Source organism: Haliotis cracherodii, unplaced genomic scaffold (genome assembly GCF_022045235.1).
Source record: "Haliotis cracherodii isolate W230 unplaced genomic scaffold, xgHalCrac1.p SCAF_14, whole genome shotgun sequence".
Classification (NCBI taxonomy): Eukaryota; Metazoa; Mollusca; class Gastropoda; order Lepetellida; family Haliotidae; genus Haliotis; species Haliotis cracherodii.
Window position 1 is genome coordinate 40,686,935 of NW_027266269.1, and position 12,477 is coordinate 40,699,411.

Below are 12,477 nucleotides of genomic sequence, written 5' to 3' on the forward strand. Positions count from 1 at the left end.
AGCCGATTGGCTAAGAATCCGCCAATGGCATTTTATAAACCACCTGTCAACATACTGTTATTGACATCTAACAAACCGGACACAGAAACACACCTGACGAAAATACGCTGATAAACACCTCGACCTGACTTTTGACACCGATGAATATTCATGAGACACGCCGTGTCATTACGCTTCGGGGGTCGCGGGCATGAATATGCATATTAGCTACATGTTAGTTTTATAATGTGAGGTGAGGTGAAATGGGGTTTAACGTCGCGTCCAAGATTATTGCACTTATATAGCGACGTCCATGTACGTGTGTGTGTTTGTGTGGCTGCTTGTACTAGTCCGGACTGATGTCGATTTATAGTGCTAGCACACTGAGATGCCGCAGTTTCACATGAATAGGTGAGGTGAAATGGGGTTTACCGTCGCGTCCAAGATTATTGCACTTATATAGCGACGTGCATGCACGTGTATGTGTGTGTGGCTGCTTGTGAGATGCCGCAGTTTAACATGAATACCCCACTCAGACACAGTATACTGACTCCGAGCCGACCAGTCCTTGTTTTAGCCCCTTAATGCCGAGCGCCAGACAGGGTTACAACAAGTACCATCTTTTAACGTCTTTTGGTATGACGCGGTCGGGGATCGAACCCCGGACCTTCCGCACTCCGGGCGGACGCTCTACCACTAGACCACGGAGGCGGTCTAGTTTTATAAAGACGTGAACGCAGCTTATAGTGACTTTGAAAGCTTTATGCACGCCGAACTAGACAATGTGGCAGGTTGTTCGAGTTACAGAAGACCAGGCAGTGCTAAGAGTGAATCGTGTGCGAAGCCGTCCTGGTCAGATCAGCTTCAGTGTTTGTGGGACAGCTCTTGTGATGCCGAGCGTAAGTGGTTCAAGTACAAGTCGTCAAGCGTGAGTCCATTTCTTCCAGGAAGTTATTTGACAAGATTCTATGTAAGTTTAAGCGTAACTATCAGATATCAGAGCAACAGCGTTTGTTTGATAAGCATGGTAACTCGGATTCTCGAGACTTTGGGAAAACGATAGGCAAGATTGGTGTGGCTAACGACAGGACAAGTTCGATCCCATGGGAAGTTAACTGTGAGGGTGGCATATCATCTGACAGGCAAGTAGTGTTGGAAACCTGGAAGTCAGGTTATAGCTCATTGTTTAATTCCGAGAACGGCGATCGATTCGATGAGGAACATTTCCACAACATCAACGAAGAACGAATCAGTAGCTCTGTTGTCCCTGAACTTCACTTTGATACAAGTATTTTAGATTATACAATCACACGAACTGAAGTTGAAACTACTATTACCAAAGCAAAGCGTGGTAAATCTGCAGGACCAGACCTGATACCGGCAGAGGCCCTGAAAAATATAGGTTGCGTAGATATTACGAGAAGTGGACAACTGACCTATGGAATGACCGAAGACTTATCAATGGAAACACGCTACAGACAAACAGACATCTTTAAATATGACCTCAACGCCGAGTCATACGTCCAGTCGAACTTAAACCCGGAATCAACGCAGTACACTTGCGAAGTTACGTTGCGGTACATTGCCACTAGAGATTGAACTAGGTCGTTTCAGACGTCCGCCCACTCCCCTCGAGGAAAGACAGTGTAGATATTGTAACTCTAAAGTAATGTCCATTTTACCCAGATATTCGATATAACCTTTGGAAGGAGGCTACTCTACTGGGTCTACTCTTTCCACAGTTCTCAACACGTCGATCAGTTAATATTTCTGGTGCAGTGCAGAAATCCCTAGCCGCGATGGTGGTAGTGATGTTTCAATGCAGAAAGAATACGCTTATCAGTTACCGTATATATATATGTATGTATATACTGTATATCATAAGGGGCGGTCGGGTAGTCTAGTGGTTAAAGCGTTCGCTCGTCACGCCGTAGACCCGGGTTTGAATCCCGACATGGGTACAATGTGTGAAGCCCATTTCTGGTGTCCCCCGCCGTGATATTGCTGGAATATTGCTCAAAGCGGCGTAAAACCATACTCACTCACTCACTCACTCACTCACTCACTCACTCACTGTATATCTCTGTAAGTTAGCTCGAGTATAGCTGTTTCAATGAATGTAGATGGTAGTAGCGATACTATCAGAGGGTTTTTTTTGGGTTTTTTTGTTTAACGCAACACTCAGCAATATTCCAGCTTTATGACGGCGGTCTGTATAAATAATCGCGTCTAGACCAGAGAATCCAGTGATTGACATCATAAGCATTCTACCCTGGATCTTCACGGGTCTCACGAAAATGGGATACGATGATATGCATCAACCAGGTCAGCAAACTTGACAACCCGATCCCGCTAGTCGCATCTCACAAGCATTGGTTCCTGAAGACTGAATTTAACCCGGATCTTCACTGGTATATTCACAATGGAGAAGCAATTGTGCTAATACGCTACAAGTAACATATATCTAACACAATATTTAGTTGGTCAGTGTGTATTTCGCAGTATCACTGGAGCGGGGGAATATGCAGCGCCTTTTCCGACAACTGACAAGCCCCAGCTACATGACGCGGTGAGTACACTTGCCTTCAGCAGTGACAACAACGATGTAAATAAATGCACACCTCGCCTGCCTCCACTATGTATAAATGTATGGCGTCATGATCATAAACTGATCTTCCGTTTCCCTTGCTCTTAACACTCCTTTCCTAACGCCAGAACAGAAAACGGCAGACTCATTCAATATGTACAATAAATAGCTTCGTACAGAAGCATTCAAGTCGACTCGGCCAATTACGTCAGCTACACAACCCCTCGACCATAACACATGTCGTCCTTTGTGTACTATAGACAATGAGGACACATGAATTATGTTTATCGTTCAGGTGCTACACAAATCTCTTTGTGTTGACTTAAGGGTGAGATGAGGCGAATTGGGGTTCAAGTGAGTGAGTGAGTGAGTATGGTTTAACGCCGCTTTTAGCAATATTCCAGCAATATCACGGCGGGGGACACCAGAAATGGGCTTCACACATTGTACCCATGTCGGGAATCGAACCCGGGTCTTCGGCGTGACGAGCGAACGCTTTAACCACTAGGCTACCCGACCGCCCCGAATTGGGGTTCAACGTCGCGTTCACGATTATTGCACTCATATAGCAACGTGCATGCACGTGTGTGTGGCTGCTTGTACTAGTCCGGACTGATGCCGATTTCATAGTGTCAGCCCACTGAGATACCATGCCGCAGTTTTAACATAAATACCCCACTCAGACACAGTATACTGAATATCATAGCCCACCAGTCCTTGTTTTAGCCCCTCAATGCTGAGCGCCAGACAGGGTAACAACAAGTACCATCTTTAAACGTCTTTTGGTATGACGCGGCCGGGGATCGAACCCCGGACCTTCCGCACTCCAGGCGGGCGCTCTCCTAACCGTTGAGACGGGTGAGGGTCAAACATCATAAACACAATTATGTTCGCTGCATTAGAATCTTTATTGAACAAATTTCATTGACATCATTACAACTGAGAATATATTCTATGTTTTAAATTACAACAGTAACTTGAAACGCAGACTAAAACAAATGTCCACTGATACGGGACCCTCGTCAAACCGGACGCTGTTCTATCTGTATATCAGAATCACATTGCCAAAAATATATGGTAACATCAGAGAGTGAGTGAGTTTGGTTTTACGCCGCTTTTAGCAATATTACATCAATATCACGGCTTCACACATTGTACCCATGTCGGGAATCGAACCTGGGTCTTCGGCGTGACGAGCGAACCCTTAACCACTAGGCTAACCGACCGCCCCTGTAACATCAGAGACGGTAAATAATGGTCTCTGGTAAAATAGAGTCATCATTTTGTAACTAAACTGCTGGACAAAAGAAAGCATACACTTGAAATTTGGATTCGACCAAAAAGTTACAAACGACACTAGACTGAAAACACTCACCAAACACTGCAAACCTAAGGTCCAACACATAACTATGATACTCGTATCAAATAACTTCACCAACGAAAACCATTTCTTCTTCGTTTCGTTAATAGCCAGCATCAAACAAAGGTGTATACTTTCTTTCAAACGACAGTTTAGGAGGAATCGTCTTGACAGTAAAGTTTACATATTAAGGAGGTCCTGATTGTAGACGTTTCCCCGTTCCGCGGACACACGTTTCTGCTTTACCATTTTCGACAGAACCAACGGAACAGGCAGCGACGGCGTCGTAAACAACGACACGTCGAGCAGCCATTTACGACTTGGCGGCCGTATCGACAGTAGTTGCGACACCGAACAGATTGACAAGCCTTTGGTTTGCAGTCACAAGTCCTGCAACCATTAATTATCTTAGATCCATTAACACAAGGCAGTGGGCAATTCAGTTTTGGACAAGCCTTAGACTTACAAATACATGTTTGACATCCGTTCACAATCTTTCTACCATAGCGACAATGCCTCTTACATGTGAGCGATGGGCATATTTTAGGTCTACAGTTACAAGTGAGACATCCCTTATCGACCTCCCTGCCGTTGGGACATTCGTTGAAGCATTTTATGGATGGACACATGAGTTTGTTACACTCGCACGTGGGACATCCTTTCGATGACAATTTTCTACCATAATGGCAAATTGTAGAGCATTTAATTAAAGGACAGGGTTCAGGTTTACATGCGCATGTCTCGCATCCGTTTTCCGTTAGTCGTCCTGTAGCACAGGGGACAGGGCAAAGACGCTTTGGGCAAATCTTTGGCTTACAGTTGCACGTCTGGCACCCGTCAATAGTTAGGAAACCAATTGGGCACTTTTTGGCACATGGGACCTTAGGACAAACCTTAGGTTTACAGAAGCACGTTTCACATCCAGCTATAATTTGGCGGCCATTTGGACAGGGGTTTCCACAAGTTAGTATGGGACAGACCTTTGGTTTACAGGAGCACGTTTCACATCCTGCTATAATTTGGCGGCCATTTGGACAGGGGTTTCCACAAGTTAGTTTGGGACAGACTTTTGGTTTACAGGAGCACGTTTCACATCCTGCTATAATTTTGCGGCCATTTGGACAGGGGTTTCCACAAGTTAGTTTGGGACAGACCTTTGGTTTACAGGTGCACGTTTCACATCCAGCTATAATTTGGCGGCCATTTGAACAGGGGTTTCCACAAGTTAGTTTAGGACAGACCTTTGGTTTACAGGTGCACGTTTCACATCCTGCTATAATTTTGCGGCCATTTGGACAGGGGTTTCCACAAGTTAGTTTGGGACAGACCTTTGGTTTACATATGCAAGTTTCACAACCGCTAACTATTTCGCGGCCATTTGGACAGGGGTTTCCACAAGTTAGTTTGGGACAGACCTTTGGTTTACAGGTGCACGTTTCACATCCTGCTACAATTTGGCGGCCATTTGGACAGGGGTTTCCACAAGTAAGTTTGGGACAGACCTTTGGTTTACAGGTGCACGTTTCACAACCGCTAACTATTTTGCGGCCATTTGGACAGGGGTTTCCACAAGTTAGTTTGGGACAGACCTTTGGTTTACAGGTGCACGTTTCACATCCTGCTATAATTTGGCGGCCATTTGGACAGGGGTTTCCACAAGTTAGTTTGGGACAGACCTTTGGTTTACAGGTGCACGTTTCACAACCGCTAACTATTTTGCGGCCATTTGGACAGGGGTTTCCACAAGTTAGTTTGGGACAGACCTTTGGTTTACAGGTGCAAGTTTCACAACCATTTACAATTTTGCGACCGTTTGGACAGGGGTTGATGCAGTTTATCTTGACACAAGGTTTAGCCACACAGCTGCACACAGCACATCCCCGCTCTACCTTGCACCGGAGGGTCTCTGATGGTTTGCAGTTGGTCTTTAACGGTGCACAGGGAGGGTCTAGAAATACAGAAACGTGAAGGTTGGTTGGTTGGTTGGTTGGTTTGTTGTTCAACGCCGCACTCAGCAGTATTCCATCTGTATGACGGTGGTCTGTAAATAATCGAGTCTGGACCAGACAATCCAGTGATTTATCTCATGAACATCGATCCATGCACTTGGGATCGATGACATGCATCAACCAAGTCAGCGAGCCTGACCACCCATTCCCGTTAGTCGCCTTTTACGACAAACATAGGTTGCTGACGGCCTTTTCTACCCCGGATCTTCGGGGGTCAGTGAAGGAATCGTTATAATCTGTCATGATAATGTGACACTGTGACATATCTGACCCGTGGACCCGTGAAGATCCAGGGTAGAATAGGTCTTCAGCAACCCATTCTTGCCATAAAAGGCGACTATGCTTGTCGTAAGAGTCGACTAACGGGAATCGGGTGGTCATTGAAGACTTGGGTAAGAAATGCATTTGCAACCACGTGACTTGGTTGATGCATGTAATCGTATCCCAATTACATGGATCGATGCTCATGATGTCAATCACTGGATTGTCTGGTCCAGACTCGATTATTTACAGACCACCGTCATACAGCTGGAACATTGCTGAGTGCGGCGTTAAACAACAAGGCAACCAAAAACCAATCATGAAAAATGTCCAAAGACATACTTTTGGAAATAGACTATGTTGTTTAGAGGGTAGGAAACGACATGGAACGACAAGACACTTCTGAATCCGGAGACTTACGTGTTGTGTAGAGAGTGATGGAATAATGTACATGTAGAAAAAATATATTTTGGCTAAAAAAAACACTCAGACAATACATACCCAAGCACTGACATGTCGGACAACCGTTGATGCTCTTGTAGCCCCAGACGCAGTTACCACAGCCGTTCAGACTAGGGCACTTGGCTGTAAAACGGACAACATGGGCCAGTCAGGTACTTAAACTGACAATAGAGAGTGAGTGAGTGAGTGAGTGAGAGTGGTTATACACCGCTTCTAGCAATATTCCACACAGCAATATCGGCAATACTTCAGCCATATCGTGACGAGACACAATTTGACATTACATGTAGTAATATATATATCTATTTTGTTTGATTATTTGTTTGTTGTTTAACGCCGCACGCAACAATGTTCCAGCTATATGACGGCGGTCTGTGTAAATAGTCGAGTCTGGACCAGACAATCCAGTGATTGATATCATGAGCATCGAAGCATCGAGTCGTCTTCACGGGTCAAAATATCGTTAAACAAACTGTATAAAATTCCGTCGTCAAAGGACAGAGTAATAACTAGAAAATCACAAATGTACGTAAAACTAGTTTGGGAGAATGTATAAAATATTAGCATTCAAGAAGACACAATACACAACCTGGCTATAGATCGCCACCAACCGAAGGTAGATCACAACACTGGGGACCATCGGGACTTACAGTACTTTTGCTACCTGCATGGACCCCAGGGGCGGTCGGGTAGCCTAGTGGTTAAAGCGTTCGGTCGTCACGGCTGAAGACCCGGGTTCGATTCCCGACATGGGTACAATGTGTGAAGCCCATTTCTGGTGTCCCCCGCCGTGATATTGCTGGAATATTGCTAAAAGCGGCGTAAAACCATACTCACTCACTCACACTGGTGTCCCCCGCCGTGATATTGCTGGAATATTGCTAAAAGTGGCGTAAAACTATACTCACTCACTCACCCAGCTGGATTTACATCATGCCTTCAGTTGTTGGCGATGGCTGACAAATATAGCCAAACATTAAAACAACACATACTGAAGAAAGTGCATTCTAAACAAACAATACTCACATGTACTAACAGCGTCGATGCTGTAGACCATCATTCCAAGAGCCAGCATCAGCAAGGATGAAGACATCATCGTGGTCATCAACGTCAAGAAGAACCCGTCAGATACTTGAACAGGTGCTCTGGATTCCCACTTTCCTTTGTCGTAGTGAAACTGTGGCTAGCTGGACATCCCGATGGTTTTATATCCACCAAGGCGAGCAGCAGATGGACACCATCTGGGGGAAGTTCCACGTGTATGAAGAAGCAACTGATGATATCAGGCCATCGCTTCCTCATCAGATCGATATTTGAATATTTCGTAGAGTTTGTTCTAATCTGCAGCAAGGCAATACGGAAGGTATGATAATGATGTTCGGTTATTGAGGATGCGTCATGGGCGTGAGATGATGTTGTCCGTCATTGATAAATTGTTGTTCCTGCTTCTTGTAGCTCTGGGGCCCATGGTTACATCATCTCGAACCACGCCTCTAATGTCACCTGTACTTGATGGTAGGGTCTTTGTTCTAAAAACTGGTTTGACGATTGATTTGTTTGTTTCTTTGTTGTTTAACGCCGCACTCGGCAATATTTCAGCTATATGACGGCGGTCTGTAAAATAATCGAGTCTGGACCAGACAATCCATTGATTGATATCATTAGCATCGATCCATGCAATTTGGGCCGATGACATGCATCAACCCGTTAGTCGCCTTTTATGACATGCAAAGTCGTCTTTTATGGTAAGCATGGGTTGCTGAAGACCTATTCTACACCGGATCTTCACGGGTCGATTTGACGATTGACAACCCGTTTGTTGCTTGGTCTTGTTCATATTCTAGTAAAATCAATCTCCTATACATAAATATATTTCTGTGAATACCTCTTGCGGTTTTGATCTTTGTTTGTTTGCTGTTTAACGCCGCACTCACTAATATTCCAGCTATATGACGGAGGTCTGTAAGTAATCAAGACCAGACAATCCAGTGATTGACAACATGAGCATCGATTCAGGCAATTGGGATCGATGACATGCATCAGCCAAGTCAGCGAGCCTAACCACATCACACTGCAAACACGAAAACGTCGTTTTTTTCCGTATATGGTCATTGGACGGAAAAACGACTAAAAATTCATTAAAATTGATTAATTGGTCAGCGTCTAGAAAGTGTCCAGAAAAGGGTCGAGTTTTTCAAGCGTAAAATGGACGGAAAAACGATGCTTTTTGCTCCGCCTTGTACAACTGTTAACGGCCAATCAGATGGCGCTGGTCCCCCGACGCACGTGATGTCCAAGGCTTCCTTTCGGAAGCTTTAGGTTTCGTATTTCTGGCATGCCTTGCTCTAGTATCTCTCGCGCGCAGTGCAGCGAGATTTGCTGATAAGCTAGTTTTAGGATATGTTACATGTTAATGGAATTCAGACACGCGCCAAGAAGTCAAACCAAACAATGTTACTAAGTTTATTGTGGTAACGGCTATGTACAGTTACCCCTATCGGATAATGGGTTGTGTTTCATTTGGTTATAACAATAACTAATTTTTTAATGTGAAGTTTACAAGATATACGACTTGGACGCGAGGTCGGTCACATGACGTTCTTCACGTGACTGTATTCTTGAAAAGCCGTAAACACTGACTGCTTCCACATTCCTGGGGAAAACCCTTGGAATTCCCTGGTACGAATTCATACAGAAGCGTGGTTGCAAGCCCATTTAAGGATACCCTCGCTACAACCCATCCCAGAGAGAAAAAAAACACGAAAAAAAATCCAAACTGTCGCAGTGACAATTTACAGAAATCTATGAATTTACCTTAGTATCTATTTGACACATCTTCACAATCACCTTTCAATGATCGGCCAATTGATCAGTGATGACAAAGGCTTGAAATAGCCACAGGTTAATTAACAACTTCGAAAATATCTCCCGTCACGTTTATCGTGTCGGCCATTTTGACGTATTGTACTTGATGTAAATGTATTACGACGCTGTCATTGTAATTGACTTACTGAGGTAATTCTGTAAAAGATCTTCTCATCTTATGAGGATATTGTTTGGAATATATTTCTTGTAAGCATACTAAAACATATGTTCCTCGCTTTGGGGGGAACTATTTTATTCCGGGGTGGCCCATTAAATCTAGTAGTAAGTCAAGGCACCATGCGTGATCTGTTATTTTATGTGTTTAAATTACGATTTGGGGCGTTAATAAAATACACTGACGCAAGTATATTCTATTCAAATCAATTGGATAATTGAATATGCTTTCTTTTACATATTACATAACATCACTGCACAAAATATGAACAGTTGCAGTAACACACTACGGTAATCGCATTAAACATCATTTTCAACTGTACAGTATTTCAGTATTTCAGTTATATCATAGTGTATCAGACTGCTGTGGGATAAAAATCCGAAGTGGTTCAGGTCATCCAATGGGTGTTCGGGAAAAGGTGAGCGTATCCTGCCACACAAGTGGCACCCGTCACAAACACATGCAAGGACAAGTCAATTGTTCACCTGAACAAAGCACGGAAACACACAATGATGCCCGTCCTCAGTTTTACCGAGCATGTAAATTATTTTGTCCGTCAAAAACATGGACGAGTATAAACAATATGTTCATTCACGTAATACATGTCATACATTTGACAAAATGTATTGACTCGGAGCATTATTGTTAATCACAGAGTATGCAGTTGAACTCATCACCCATCCCATTATTGATAACCCCTTCTTGAAGATCTATGAAATCAGAAGCTGCAACACTCTATCTTTTAACTGGCATGTCAGACTTCTATTTCATTACTCAGTTTTATTTGCACGGATTACTATGGAAGGGACATTGTCTCGTTGTCGCATTGTCGCATTGACGCCTTTACAACAACAAGCAAAACCTGTCAAAATTAACAAAAGCGCGAAAATTGGCCATTTGTCGCATTGTCGCGTGTTCGCATTGTCGCTCTTTGATAATCCTTTTCTTTATTTTACAAAAGGGCGACGATGCCGTAACGCGACATTTTCAAGGTCAAAATATGTCTCGTTGTCGCATTGTCGCCCCATCACAAATGTCTATAAAAGGCGTAAAGTTCAGTTATTGTTACAGTTAGGAAGTTCAACCTGATAAATGTACGTCTTGAAATGAAAACACAAGTCCGTCCGCGAGTCCATAACGTTTTATTATGAGCTCTTCTCTAAAAGTGCTTAGTGTTCAACTCCCAGTTCCAAACACGTAGTACCTCCTCAATAACCCACATACCTCCAGTGCAGTGGTCTTCCGGAAGATCTTACTCTTGACCGTATTAGACAACTGACGAGTGCACGCCTGACCTGTGACCTCGTTGCAACCCTCATGAGGTGTTTGCCGAAGGGAGAGGTGTAGGAAATGTGTGCTCCAGCCCAGCGCAGAGCTCGCGACACACTGTATACTGATGTATACAGTATATTGCAGTTGATATACAGTATACTGCATGTGATACTTATTTGCGGAAATGTTACAACTTTCAAGATTCAAGATTCAATTTGCATATATTTCATATACAACAGACCGCCGTAATATATTACTGGAATACTGCTGAGAGCGGCGTTAAAACAAATTGTTTTCATAATGGAGCGCTGCAGTCATTTAAAATAGAACCGTATACATATGTACATGTAGTACCAACTCACTCTATTTGTTTCGAATATTCAGCAGAAAATATATTATTAACCAGGTCTTTGGGAAAAGATATCAGATTTTCATAAGCAGCCACATAGGGATGATAAAGGACCCCTCGCTGATTAGGTTCTTGTTTACTTAAGAGCAGAGTTGGCCATGTTAGATGATATAACCAAAATCCGGGAGCTCCGGCGGGGGGCAAGATGGTCTTGTTAGTGTATGGTATGAGCTGTGACGTTGACCCAAGAGAATAATGTAAAACATGAGACCAACTCAAGTCTATAATGATTGGGAAAGTCTAGATTTCCACAGCTCTAGCCTGAAATTAAGGATTGTTCTATGCTCCATTTTAATTGTATTATTTTCATTTTGTAGACATGGATGGACCAACCAGGAAAGAAATTGATGGAATATTAATATCACATGTTACCACTGATCCAGTTAAATTCATCACACAATAATAAATTAGTATTTGACATTACGGCATTTGATTATTAGGGCATGATCATGTACATGTTCACTGTAGTAATGTACACACCAGTCAACTTGATTATAATTTTTATCAAAGTGTAGCGCGGCATCAACGATTACTTTATGATATCCTCACTTGTCATCGATGTATTGACATCGAACAATGGACGGCAATTCGAAATTCTTATGGATAGCTTCAATAGGGACAGCGCCGGTGTCAGTACAATTTTCCTAGTTAAAATAAGTATCTACAAAATATAATCTGAAGCAGACAAGAACAATATTTTTTTATTAATGCTTACTTTCATGGATAGAATTAAGGCAATCTAGGCTTGCCAAATCGTTCTAGACTTGAGCTGGATTCCTTTTAAATTTATTCTGTATGGTCTGGGAGACGAACAGGCGTCAGTATCGCATGGAGAACTGGGACAGCCTTAATCAGTGTAATCAGATATGTTGTGGAGTTTCGGTTTTGGGCTGTTTGCTGAATACAGAGACCATATAATAGATTATATGGTCTCTGCTGAATATATAGAATTGCGAGTTATGTATACTCTGTATTCTTTCGTCATGGAAGTCCATATTTCAAGGCATGTATTTGATATTCATAATAACTCCACAAAAGCTACACAATGGCAACAAAACGGTACCAGCATCACAGATACCAATAATACATGAGATACAT

The 12,477-nt window shown here is 43.1% G+C and overlaps 1 pseudogene; it reads right to left on the bottom strand.

Moving 5' to 3' along the window:
• Positions 1 to 3,893: 3,893 nt before the first annotated feature.
• LOC139460852 (keratin-associated protein 10-4-like) lies at positions 3,894 to 7,853 on the bottom strand (annotated as a pseudogene).
• Positions 7,854 to 12,477: the final 4,624 nt, after the last annotated feature.